Genomic DNA, 14,248 nt, shown 5'->3' with positions numbered 1-14,248 from the left:
GTGATTCAGTATATGGCTCATTTGACTGATCTATGGAAAACTGTTGTATTAAAACTTGGAACTCACTGATGGAAATCTATTATATAACTTAGAATTTTCCCTGTACCTAGGTGACTTTGATAGGTCAAAAGACAATCCTGATGCCACAATATACTAGAACTGAAGGAAGTGATTCAACAATCATTTGTAGCATGGTGTCAAATTGTGCAGCAATTTGAGAGAAACTAGGGTGAGTTAATGGCAAACTCGGTTAAAGGGAGATAAGTTACCCACTTAGACTTTGTCAGGAATTTCAGATTAGCTCCGAGTTTTCATCTGCCTTGTAAGTTTATTGTGGTTTCTGGTTTAACTTCAGTTAGCGGAGAGTTTATTTCTTAAACCAGTTTCTGTGGTGATAACCCAATCTATCCAGCAGGATTTCTGGTGATCAAAAATCTTTTTTCCACTTTTCGAGATAATTGCAGGTTGTATTTTTGTCTACCACCTGTAAGTCGATGGCTGGTAATGTGCTGGAGGGGGTGTACAACTCACCCAGATTGCTTAGATGGGTGAGATAATGAAATCCAAATAAATTTGTTTGTCAGCAAATGGCTAGGTTTGCTGAGCATTGTTTCAGGGCTGTGCAAAGGGCTGGAATTTTTTAGGAATGGCAGGTAGGTTGGTAGTGGGACCTGTCATTCCATCCCCTCCAGTCCACACCTTGAGAATGCTCCTGCAGCAACTCAGCTGTTGAGGGTTGTCCTCGTTAGCGAGGTTTAAGAAGTCTTCTGGGAGAACTGGCTTTGGGGCACAGCTTGGCTGGAAAGCCACCAAGAAGGTTGTTCTACTGGAGCTGTGTCCTGACTATTTTGAACGTGCTATTATAGGTGAGGTAACCTGCACTTTATGTTCAGCTAGTGCCTAGACGGGCAGGTATTTATTTTGTATTGTTTTTTCTTTGTTGCTGTGTTGTTGTCCTGTTAGAGTGAAAATAAAACTCTACCTTTTTGGACTGACATTTTGGAGTTGTGTGTCCATGCCAACCACCTAGCAACCGCACACCCTGATACACCTCTTTCTTCAGGTGATGAGCAACAATGTTCCTTATTATTCGCAGTAAATATTCGATTCAGAGTCAGCGTTGATTGGCCGAATGCTATACAGTGTATAGCATTTGGCAAATCAATGCTGGTTCTGCAGCAGGCTCGTCCTTGCTAGTCAGGAGAGCAGGCATCTTGCTGTTACGAGCGTGCTTACTTTTTCTCATAGGAATGAATTGACCAGTGTTGATTGGCCAGTTGATTGGCCAGAGGCTCATCTGTGAGGAGGCGAAGTCTAAGATCGGACCACAGCAGTCTCCATTGTGATCCGATTTTAGACTCCGCTTCCTCACAGACGAGCCTCCGGCAGGACCAGCGTTGATTGGCCAAATGCTGTACACTGGCCAATCAACGCTGGTAAATTCATTCCTATGAGAAAAAGTAAGCTCCCTCATAACAGTAAGCTGCCAGCTTTCTCTACTGGCAGCACTATTATAAGAGAGGTATGATATATAAGGGGGGCTATTATGATGGGGACTGTAATGTATAAGGGGGGCTATTTTATGGCATGCACGACATATTGCACATGCACGACATAGTGGACAGATTCTCCCACCTGAGCTGTGAATTTCTGCAGCTCCATCAGAGTGACCATGGGCCTTTTGGCTGCTTTTCTCGCCAGTGCTCTACTTGCTTGATCTGTCAGTTTAGGTGAATAGTGATGTCTTGATAGGATTGCAGTTGTAGAATACTTTTCCCATTTTTGGATGATGGCTTGAACAGTTCTACTTGGGCTGCACAAACCTTCTTGGGATGTGTTTTTATAACCTAACCCTGCTTTAAACTTCTCCACAGCTTTATCTCTGTCTTGTCTGGTTAGTTCCTTGGTATTCATAATTATGTGTGTCCACAATTGATTCCACTGGATTTTATTTAGGGGTACAGTGGGCTGAATACTTTTGCACATCACACTTTTCAGATTTTTATTTGATTAAAATATTGAAAACCATGTATCATTAAATGTTCCACTTCACAATTATCTGCTACTTTGTGTTGGTCTTTGACTTAAAATAAAATAATACAATAAAATACATTTAAGTTTATGGTTGAAGGTAACAAAATGTGAAAAAGTTTAAGGGGTATGAATACAGCCTAGACTTCGCTAATCTGAGGGAAAAAAATCTTGATATTTAATTGGGTTTTTATGCTCTGATTACCAAATACACAGTGGGGTTGAGTGTTGTTAATCTGAAAAAAAAAATAGATTGCTTAAGGTTTTATGTTTCTGTGTAAGTGTGCATGTATACATAGTATTGCAGTCTCTGGCAATCTAAAGAAATAATCTGCATTAATTAGACATTTTTGGTGTGTTTACCAAGTATACAGTTTATCCTGTGCTAGTCTGTCAAAAAAACCCTCTTGTTATTTAATAATAATTAGAGATGAGCGAACAGTGTTCTATCGAACTCATGTTCGATCGGATATTAGGCTGTTCGGCATGTTCGAATCGAATCGAACACCGCGTGGTAAAGTGCGCCATTACTCGATTCCCCTCCCACCTTCCCTGGCGCCTTTTTTGCTCCAATAACAGCGCAGGGTAGGTGGGACAGGAACTACGACACCGGTGACGTTGAGAAAAGTAGGCAAAACCCATTGGCTGCCGAAAACATGTGACCTCTAATTTAAAAGAACAGCGCCGCCCAGGTTCGCGTCATTCTGAGCTTGCAATTCACCGAGGACGGAGGTTTCCGTCCAGCTAGCTAGGGCTTAGATTCTGGGTAGGCAGGGACAGGCTAGGATAGGAAGGAGAAGACAACCAACAGCTCTTGTAAGAGCTAAATTCCAGGGAGAAGCTTGTCAGTGTAACGTGGCACTGACGGGCTCAATCGCCGCAACCCAGCTTTCCCAGGATCCTGAATGGAATACACTGTCAGTGTATTCCCGTATACCCGATATATACCCCGATACCCGTTCCAACGGTGTGCCCCCCCACCTTCACCCCAGAAATACCCTGCAAGTCCCCTAGCAATAGAATTGGGGCTATATACACCCACTATTTTTACTACTGGTATACAGTGCCATTGTCTGACTGGGAATTCAAAGAATATATTGGGAATACAAATACCCTCATTTCTTGCTACTGCCATATAGTGCCAGTGTCTGACTGGTAATTCAAAGAATATATTGGGGTTACGTGCACCCACAATTTTTACTACTGGTATACAGTGCCATTGTCTGACTGGGAATTCAAAGAATATATTGGGAATGCAAATACCCTCATTTCTTGCTACTGCCATATAGTGCCAGTGTCTGACTGGTAATTCAAAGAATATATTGGGGTTACGTGCACCCACAATTTTTACTACTGGTATACAGTGCCATTGTCTGACTGGGAATTCAAAGAATATATTGGGAATACAAATACCCTCATTTCTTGCTACTGCCATATAGTGCCAGTGTCTGACTGGGAATTCAAAGAATATATTGGGGTTACGTGCACCCACAATTTTTACTACTGGTATACAGTGCCATTGTCTGACTGGGAATTCAAAGAATATATTGGGGTTATAAATACCCTCATTTCTTGCTACTGCCATATAGTGCCAGTGTCTGACTGGGAATTCAAAGAATATATTGGGAATACAAATACCCTCATTTCTTGCTACTGCCATATAGTGCCAGTTTCTGACTGGTAATTCAAAGAATATATTGGGGTTACGTGCACCCACAATTTTTACTACTGGTATACAGTGCCATTGTCTGACTGGGAATTCAAAGAGTATATTGGGAATACAAATACCCTCATTTCTTGCTACTGCCATATAGTGCCAGTGTCTGACTGTAAATTCAAAGAATATATTGGGGTTACGTGCACCCACAATTTTTACTACTGGTATACAGTGCCATTGTCTGACTGGGAATTCAAAGAATATATTGGGGTTATAAATACCCTCATTTCTTGCTACTGCCATATAGTGCCAGTTTCTGACTGGTAATTCAAAGAATATATTGGGGTTATAAATACCCTCATTTCTTGCTACTGCCATATAGTGCCAGTTTCTGACTGGTAATTCAAAGAATATATTGGGGTTACGTGCACCCACAATTTTTACTACTGGTATACAGTGCCATTGTCTGACTGGGAATTCAAAGAATATATTGGGAATACAAATACCCTCATTTCTTGCTACTGCCATATAGTGCCAGTGTCTGACTGGGAATTCAAAGAATATATTGGGAATACAAATACCCTCATTTCTTGCTACTGCCATATAGTGCCAGTTTCTGACTGGTAATTCAAAGAATATATTGTGGTTACGTGCACCCACAATTTTTACTACTGGTATACAGTGCCATTGTCTGACTGGGAATTCAAAGAATATATTGGGGTTATAAATACCCTCATTTCTTGCTACTGCCATATAGTGCCAGTTTCTGACTGGTAATTCAAAGAATATATTGGGGTTACGTGCACCCACAATTTTTACTACTGGTATACAGTGCCATTGTCTGACTGGGAATTCAAAGAGTATATTGGGAATACAAATACCCTCATTTCTTGCTACTGCCATATAGTGCCAGTTTCTGACTGGTAATTCAAAGAATATATTGGGGTTACGTGCACCCACAATTTTTACTACTGGTATACAGTGCCATTGTCTGACTGGGAATTCAAAGAATATATTTGGGTTATAAATACCCTCATTTCTTGCTACTGCCATATAGTGCCAGTTTCTGACTGGTAATTCAAAGAATATATTGTGGTTACGTGCACCCACAATTTTTACTACTGGTATACAGTGCCATTGTCTGACTGGGAATTCAAAGAATATATTGGGAATACAAATACCCTCATTTCTTGCTACTGCCATATAGTGCCAGTGTCTGACTGGTAATTCAAAGAATATATTGGGGTTACGTGCACCCACAATTTTTACTACTGGTATACAGTGCCATTGTCTGACTGGGAATTCAAAGAATATATTGGGAATACAAATACCCTCATTTCTTGCTACTGCCATATAGTGCCAGTGTCTGACTGGGAATTCAAAGAATATATTGGGGTTACGTGCACCCACAATTTTTACTACTGGTATACAGTGCCATTGTCTGACTGGGAATTCAAAGAATATATTGGGAATACAAATACCCTCATTTCTTGCTACTGCCATATAGTGCCAGTGTCTGACTGGGAATTCAAAGAATATATTGGGGTTACGTGCACCCACAATTTTTACTACTGGTATACAGTGCCATTGTCTGACTGGGAATTCAAAGAATATATTGGGAATACAAATACCCTCATTTCTTGCTACTGCCATATAGTGCCAGTGTCTGACTGGGAATTCAAAGAATATATTGGGGTTACGTGCACCCACAATTTTTACTACTGGTATACAGTGCCATTGTCTGACTGGGAATTCAAAGAATATATTGGGGTTATAAATACCCTCATTTCTTGCTACTGCCATATAGTGCCAGTTTCTGACTGGTAATTCAAAGAATATATTGGGGTTATAAATACCCTCATTTCTTGCTACTGCCATATAGTGCCAGTTTCTGACTGGTAATTCAAAGAATATATTGGGGTTACGTGCACCCACAATTTTTACTACTGGTATACAGTGCCATTGTCTGACTGGGAATTCAAAGAATATATTGGGAATACAAATACCCTCATTTCTTGCTACTGCCATATAGTGCCAGTGTCTGACTGGGAATTCAAAGAATATATTGGGAATACAAATACCCTCATTTCTTGCTACTGCCATATAGTGCCAGTTTCTGACTGGTAATTCAAAGAATATATTGTGGTTACGTGCACCCACAATTTTTACTACTGGTATACAGTGCCATTGTCTGACTGGGAATTCAAAGAATATATTGGGGTTATAAATACCCTCATTTCTTGCTACTGCCATATAGTGCCAGTTTCTGACTGGTAATTCAAAGAATATATTGGGGTTACGTGCACCCACAATTTTTACTACTGGTATACAGTGCCATTGTCTGACTGGGAATTCAAAGAATATATTGGGGTTATAAATACCCTCATTTCTTGCTACTGCCATATAGTGCCAGTTTCTGACTGGTAATTCAAAGAATATATTGGGGTTACGTGCACCCACAATTTTTACTACTGGTATACAGTGCCATTGTCTGACTGGGAATTCAAAGAATATATTGGGGTTATAAATACCCTCATTTCTTGCTACTGCCATATAGTGCCAGTTTCTGACTGGTAATTCAAAGAATATATTGTGGTTACGTGCACCCACAATTTTTACTACTGGTATACAGTGCCATTGTCTGACTGGGAATTCAAAGAATATATTGGGAATACAAATACCCTCATTTCTTGCTACTGCCATGTAGTGCCAGTGTCTGACTGGTAATTCAAAGAATATATTGGGGTTACGTGCACCCACAATTTTTACTACTGGTATACAGTGCCATTGTCTGACTGGGAATTCAAAGAATATATTGGGAATGCAAATACCCTCATTTCTTGCTACTGCCATATAGTGCCAGTGTCTGACTGGGAATTCAAAGAATATATTGGGGTTACGTGCACTCACAATTTTTACTACTGGTATACAGTGCCATTGTCTGACTGGGAATTCAAAGAATATATTGGGAATACAAATACCCTCATTTCTTGCTACTGCCATATAGTGCCAGTGTCTGACTGGGAATTCAAAGAATATATTGGGGTTACGTGCACCCACAATTTTTACTACTGGTACACAGTGCCATTGTCTGACTGGGAATTCAAAGAATATATTGGGGTTATAAATACCCTCATTTCTTGCTACTGCCATATAGTGCCAGTGTCTGACTGGGAATTCAAAGAATATATTGTGGTTACGTGCACCCACAATTTTTACTACTGGTATACAGTGCCATTGTCTGACTGGGAATTCAAAGTATATATTGGGGTTATAAATACCCTCATTTCTTGCTACTGCCATATAGTGCCAGTTTCTGACTGGTAATTCAAAGAATATATTGGGGTTACGTGCACCCACAATTTTTACTACTGGTATACAGTGCCATTGTCTGACTGGGAATTCAAAGAGTATATTGGGAATACAAATACCCTCATTTCTTGCTACTGCCATATAGTGCCAGTTTCTGACTGGTAATTCAAAGAATATATTGGGGTTACGTGCACCCACAATTTTTACTACTGGTATACAGTGCCATTGTCTGACTGGGAATTCAAAGAATATATTGGGGTTATAAATACCCTCATTTCTTGCTACTGCCATATAGTGCCAGTTTCTGACTGGTAATTCAAAGAATATATTGGGGTTACGTGCACCCACAATTTTTACTACTGGTATACAGTGCCATTGTCTGACTGGGAATTCAAAGAATATATTGGGAATACAAATACCCTCATTTCTTGCTACTGCCATATAGTGCCAGTGTCTGACTGGGAATTCAAAGAATATATTGGGGTTACGTGCACCCACAATTTTTACTACTGGTATACAGTGCCATTGTCTGACTGGGAATTCAAAGAATATATTGGGGTTATAAATACCCTCATTTCTTGCTACTGCCATATAGTGCCAGTGTCTGACTGGGAATTCAAAGAATATATTGGGAATACAAATACCCTCATTTCTTGCTACTGCCATATAGTGCCAGTTTCTGACTGGTAATTCAAAGAATATATTGTGGTTACGTGCACCCACAATTTTTACTACTGGTATACAGTGCCATTGTCTGACTGGGAATTCAAAGAATATATTGGGGTTATAAATACCCTCATTTCTTGCTACTGCCATATAGTGCCAGTTTCTGACTGGTAATTCAAAGAATATATTGGGGTTACGTGCACCCACAATTTTTACTACTGGTATACAGTGCCATTGTCTGACTGGGAATTCAAAGAGTATATTGGGAATACAAATACCCTCATTTCTTGCTACTGCCATATAGTGCCAGTGTCTGACTGGGAATTCAAAGAATATATTGGGGTTACGTGCACCCACAATTTTTACTACTGGTATACAGTGCCATTGTCTGACTGGGAATTCAAAGAATATATTGGGGTTATAAATACCCTCATTTTTTGCTACTGCCATATAGTGCCAGTTTCTGACTGGTAATTCAAAGAATATATTGGGGTTATAAATACCCTCATTTCTTGCTACTGCCATATAGTGCCAGTTTCTGACTGGTAATTCAAAGAATATATTGGGGTTACGTGCACCCACAATTTTTACTACTGGTATACAGTGCCATTGTCTGACTGGGAATTCAAAGAATATATTGGGAATACAAATACCCTCATTTCTTGCTACTGCCATATAGTGCCAGTGTCTGACTGGGAATTCAAAGAATATATTGGGAATACAAATACCCTCATTTCTTGCTACTGCCATATAGTGCCAGTTTCTGACTGGTAATTCAAAGAATATATTGTGGTTACGTGCACCCACAATTTTTACTACTGGTATACAGTGCCATTGTCTGACTGGGAATTCAAAGAATATATTGGGGTTATAAATACCCTCATTTCTTGCTACTGCCATATAGTGCCAGTTTCTGACTGGTAATTCAAAGAATATATTGGGGTTACGTGCACCCACAATTTTTACTACTGGTATACAGTGCTATTGTCTGACTGGGAATTCAAAGAGTATATTGGGAATACAAATACCCTCATTTCTTGCTACTGCCATATAGTGCCAGTTTCTGACTGGTAATTCAAAGAATATATTGGGGTTACGTGCACCCACAATTTTTACTACTGGTATACAGTGCCATTGTCTGACTGGGAATTCAAAGAATATATTGGGAATGCAAATACCCTCATTTCTTGCTACTGCCATATAGTGCCAGTGTCTGACTGGGAATTCAAAGAATATATTGGGGTTACGTGCACCCACAATTTTTACTACTGGTATACAGTGCCATTGTCTGACTGGGAATTCAAAGAGTATATTGGGAATACAAATACCCTCATTTCTTGCTACTGCCATATAGTGCCAGTGTCTGACTGGGAATTCAAAGAATATATTGGGGTTATGTGCACCCACAATTTTTACTACTGGTATACAGTGCCATTGTCTGACTGGGAATTCAAAGAATATATTGGGGTTATAAATACCCTCATTTCTTGCTACTGCCATATAGTGCCAGTTTCTGACTGGGAATTCAAAGAATATATTGTGGTTACGTGCACCCACAATTTTTACTACTGGTATACAGTGCCATTGTCTGACTGGGAATTCAAAGAATATATTGGGGTTATAAATACCCTCATTTCTTGCTACTGCCATATAGTGCCAGTTTCTGACTGGTAATTCAAAGAATATATTGGGGTTACGTGCACCCACAATTTTTACTACTGGTATACAGTGCCATTGTCTGACTGGGAATTCAAAGAGTATATTGGGAATACAAATACCCTCATTTCTTGCTACTGCCATATAGTGCCAGTTTCTGACTGGTAATTCAAAGAATATATTGGGGTTACGTGCACCCACAATTTTTACTACTGGTATACAGTGCCATTGTCTGACTGGGAATTCAAAGAATATATTGGGGTTATAAATACCCTCATTTCTTGCTACTGCCATATAGTGCCAGTTTCTGACTGGTAATTCAAAGAATATATTGGGGTTACGTGCACCCACAATTTTTACTACTGGTATACAGTGCCATTGTCTGACTGGGAATTCAAAGAATATATTGGGAATACAAATACCCTCATTTCTTGCTACTGCCATATAGTGCCAGTGTCTGACTGGGAATTCAAAGAATATATTGGGGTTACGTGCACCCACAATTTTTACTACTGGTATACAGTGCCATTGTCTGACTGGGAATTCAAAGAATATATTGGGGTTATAAATACCCTCATTTCTTGCTACTGCCATATAGTGCCAGTGTCTGACTGGGAATTCAAAGAATATATTGGGAATACAAATACCCTCATTTCTTGCTACTGCCATATAGTGCCAGTTTCTGACTGGTAATTCAAAGAATATATTGTGGTTACGTGCACCCACAATTTTTACTACTGGTATACAGTGCCATTGTCTGACTGGGAATTCAAAGAATATATTGGGGTTATAAATACCCTCATTTCTTGCTACTGCCATATAGTGCCAGTTTCTGACTGGTAAGTCAAAGAATATATTGGGGTTACGTGCACCCACAATTTTTACTACTGGTATACAGTGCCATTGTCTGACTGGGAATTCAAAGAGTATATTGGGAATACAAATACCCTCATTTCTTGCTACTGCCATATAGTGCCAGTGTCTGACTGGGAATTCAAAGAATATATTGGGGTTACGTGCACCCACAATTTTTACTACTGGTATACAGTGCCATTGTCTGACTGGGAATTCAAAGAATATATTGGGGTTATAAATACCCTCATTTTTTGCTACTGCCATATAGTGCCAGTTTCTGACTGGTAATTCAAAGAATATATTGGGGTTATAAATACCCTCATTTCTTGCTACTGCCATATAGTGCCAGTTTCTGACTGGTAATTCAAAGAATATATTGGGGTTACGTGCACCCACAATTTTTACTACTGGTATACAGTGCCATTGTCTGACTGGGAATTCAAAGAATATATTGGGAATACAAATACCCTCATTTCTTGCTACTGCCATATAGTGCCAGTGTCTGACTGGGAATTCAAAGAATATATTGGGAATACAAATACCCTCATTTCTTGCTACTGCCATATAGTGCCAGTTTCTGACTGGTAATTCAAAGAATATATTGTGGTTACGTGCACCCACAATTTTTACTACTGGTATACAGTGCCATTGTCTGACTGGGAATTCAAAGAATATATTGGGGTTATAAATACCCTCATTTCTTGCTACTGCCATATAGTGCCAGTTTCTGACTGGGAATTCAAAGAATATATTGGGGTTACGTGCACCCACAATTTTTACTACTGGTATACAGTGCCATTGTCTGACTGGGAATTCAAAGAGTATATTGGGAATACAAATACCCTCATTTCTTGCTACTGCCATATAGTGCCAGTTTCTGACTGGTAATTCAAAGAATATATTGGGGTTACGTGCACCCACAATTTTTACTACTGGTATACAGTGCCATTGTCTGACTGGGAATTCAAAGAATATATTGGGGTTATAAATACCCTCATTTCTTGCTACTGCCATATAGTGCCAGTTTCTGACTGGTAATTCAAAGAATATATTGGGGTTACGTGCACCCACAATTTTTACTACTGGTATACAGTGCCATTGTCTGACTGGGAATTCAAAGAGTATATTGGGAATACAAATACCCTCATTTCTTGCTACTGCCATATAGTGCCAGTGTCTGACTGGGAATTCAAAGAATATATTGGGGTTACGTGCACCCACAATTTTTACTACTGGTATACAGTGCCATTGTCTGACTGGGAATTCAAAGAATATATTGGGGTTATAAATACCCTCATTTCTTGCTACTGCCATATAGTGCCAGTTTCTGACTGGTAATTCAAAGAATATATTGGGGTTACCTGCACCCACAATTTTTACTACTGGTATACAGTGCCATTGTCTGACTGGGAATTCAAAGAGTATATTGGGAATACAAATACCCTCATTTCTTGCTACTGCCATATAGTGCCAGTGTCTGACTGGGAATTCAAAGAATATATTGGGGTTACGTGCACCCACAATTTTTACTACTGGTATACAGTGCCAATTTCTAACTAGGAATTCAAAATGTGCAAGGCTCCCGGAAAGGGACGTGGACGAGGCCGTGGGCGAGGTCGGGGGAATGGTTCTGGGGAGCAAGGTAGCAGTGAAGCCACAGGGCGTCCCGTGCCTACTCCTGTGGGGCAGCAAGCATTGCGCCACTCCACAGTGCCAGGGTTGCTTGCCACATTAACTAAACTGCAGGGTACAAACCTTAGTAGGCCCGAGAACCAGGAACAGGTCTTGCAATGGCTGTCAGAGAACGCTTACAGCACATTGTCCAGCAGCCAGTCAGACTCTGCCTCCTCTCCTCCTATTACCCAACAGTCTTGTCTTCCTTCCTCCCAAAATTCCGAAGCTTTACAGAACAATAACCCAAACTGTCCCTGCTCCCCAGAGCTGTTCTCCGCTCCTTTCATTGTCCCTCAACCTGCCTCTCCACGTCACGATTCCACGAACCTAACAGAGGAGCATCTGTGTCCAGATGCTCAAACACAAGAGTCTCCTCCATCTCCGTTCGATTTGGTGGTGGATGACCAGCAACCCACCCTCATCGACGATGATGTGACGCAGTTGCCGTCAGGGCATCCAGTTGACCGGCGCATTGTGCGGGAGGAGGAGATGAGACAGGAGTTGGAAGAGGAAGTGGTGGATGATGAGGACACTGACCCGACCTGGACAGGGGGGATGTCAAGCGGGGAAAGTAGTGTGGATGTTGAGGCAGGTGCAGCACCAAAAAGGGTAGCTAGAGGCAGAGGCAGAGGTCAGCAGCTTAGGCGAAGCCAGGCCACACCCGGAATCTCCCAAGATGTTCCAGTTCGTACCCAGCCCCGAAAAACTCCCACCTCGAGGGCACGTTTCTCGAAGGTGTGGAGTTTTTTCAAGGAATGCGCCGAGGACAGATATAGTGTTGTCTGCACAATTTGCCTCTCGAAATTGATTAGGGGCTCTGAGAAGAGCAACCTGTCCACCACTTCAATGCGCCGTCATTTGGAATCCAAGCACTGGAATCAGTGGCAGGCAGCAACGGCAGGACAAAGGCCGCCTGCCGTTCACGCCACTGCCACTGCCTCTGCCATTGCCTCTGCCTCTGCCACTGCCACTGCTGACTGTGCTGGCGATGCACTCCAGAGGACGAGCCAGGACACCACTTCATCTGCCTCCGCCACTTTGTTGACTTCTACCTCATCCTCCCCTGGTCCTGTCTTATCTCCTTCTCCTGCACCATCAAAGGCACCATCAGGCGTTTCTTTACAACAACCCACCATCTCTCAGACATTGGAGCGGCGGCAGAAATACACTGCTAACCACCCACATGCGCAAGCCTTGAACGCCAACATCGCTAAACTGCTGGCCCAGGAGATGTTGGCGTTCCGGCTTGTTGAAACTCCCGCCTTCCTGGACCTGATGGCAACTGCGGCACCTCGCTATGCTGTCCCTAGCCGTCACTACTTCTCCCGGTGTGCCGTCCCCGCCTTGCACCAGCACGTGTCACTCAACATCAGGCGGGCCCTTAGTTCCGCGCTTTGCACAAAGGTCCACTTGACCACTGACGCGTGGACAAGTGCATGCGGACAGGGACGCTACATTTCACTGACGGCACACTGGGTGAATGTAGTTGAGGCTGGGACTGCTTCCCAAACTGGCCCGGTGTACCTCGTCTCCCCGCCTAACATTCCTGGCAGGGACACGAGAAGAACACCCCCCTCCTCCTCCTCCTCTACCGCCTCCTCCTCCGCCACCGCCTCCTCCTCCGCCACCGCCTCCTCCTCCGCTGTTAGATTGACCCCAGCTATGAGTTGGAAACGTTGCAGCACTGGCGTTGGTAGACGTCAGCAGGCTGTGCTGAAGCTGATCAGCTTGGGGGACAGACAGCACACTGCCTCCGAGGTGAGGGATGCCCTCCTCGATGAGACGGCAATATGGTTTGAGCCGCTGCACCTGGGCCCAGGCATGGTCGTTTGTGATAACGGCCGGAACCTGGTAGCAGCTCTGGAGCTTGCCGGACTCCAACATGTTCCATGCCTGGCCCACGTCTTCAACCTAGTGGTGCAACGTTTCCTAAAGAGCTACCCCAATGTTCCAGAGCTACTGGTGAAAGTGCGGCGCATGTGCGCCCACTTTCGCAAGTCGACAGTAGCCGCTGCTAGCTTAAAATCTCTCCAGCAACGCCTGCATGTGCCACAACACCGGCTTTTGTGCGACGTCCCCACACGCTGGAACTCAACGTTTCAGATGTTGAATAGAGTGGTTGAGCAGCAGAGACCTTTGATGGAATACCAGCTACAAAACCCTAGGGTGCCACAAAGTCAGCTGCCTCAGTTTCACATCCATGAGTGGCCATGGATGAGAGACCTTTGTGACATCCTACGGGTCTTTGAGGAGTCCACAAGGAGGGTGAGCTCTGAGGATGCGATGGTGAGCCTTACAATCCCGCTCTTGTGTGTTCTGAGAGAATCCCTGATTGACATCAGGGATAACTCAGATCACACAGAGGAGTTAGGGATAGCATCCGATCCGTCACAGCTG

Source organism: Leptodactylus fuscus, chromosome 2 (genome assembly GCF_031893055.1).
Source record: "Leptodactylus fuscus isolate aLepFus1 chromosome 2, aLepFus1.hap2, whole genome shotgun sequence".
Lineage (NCBI taxonomy): Eukaryota > Metazoa > Chordata > Amphibia > Anura > Leptodactylidae > Leptodactylus > Leptodactylus fuscus.
This window is presented reverse-complemented; position numbering follows the sequence as displayed.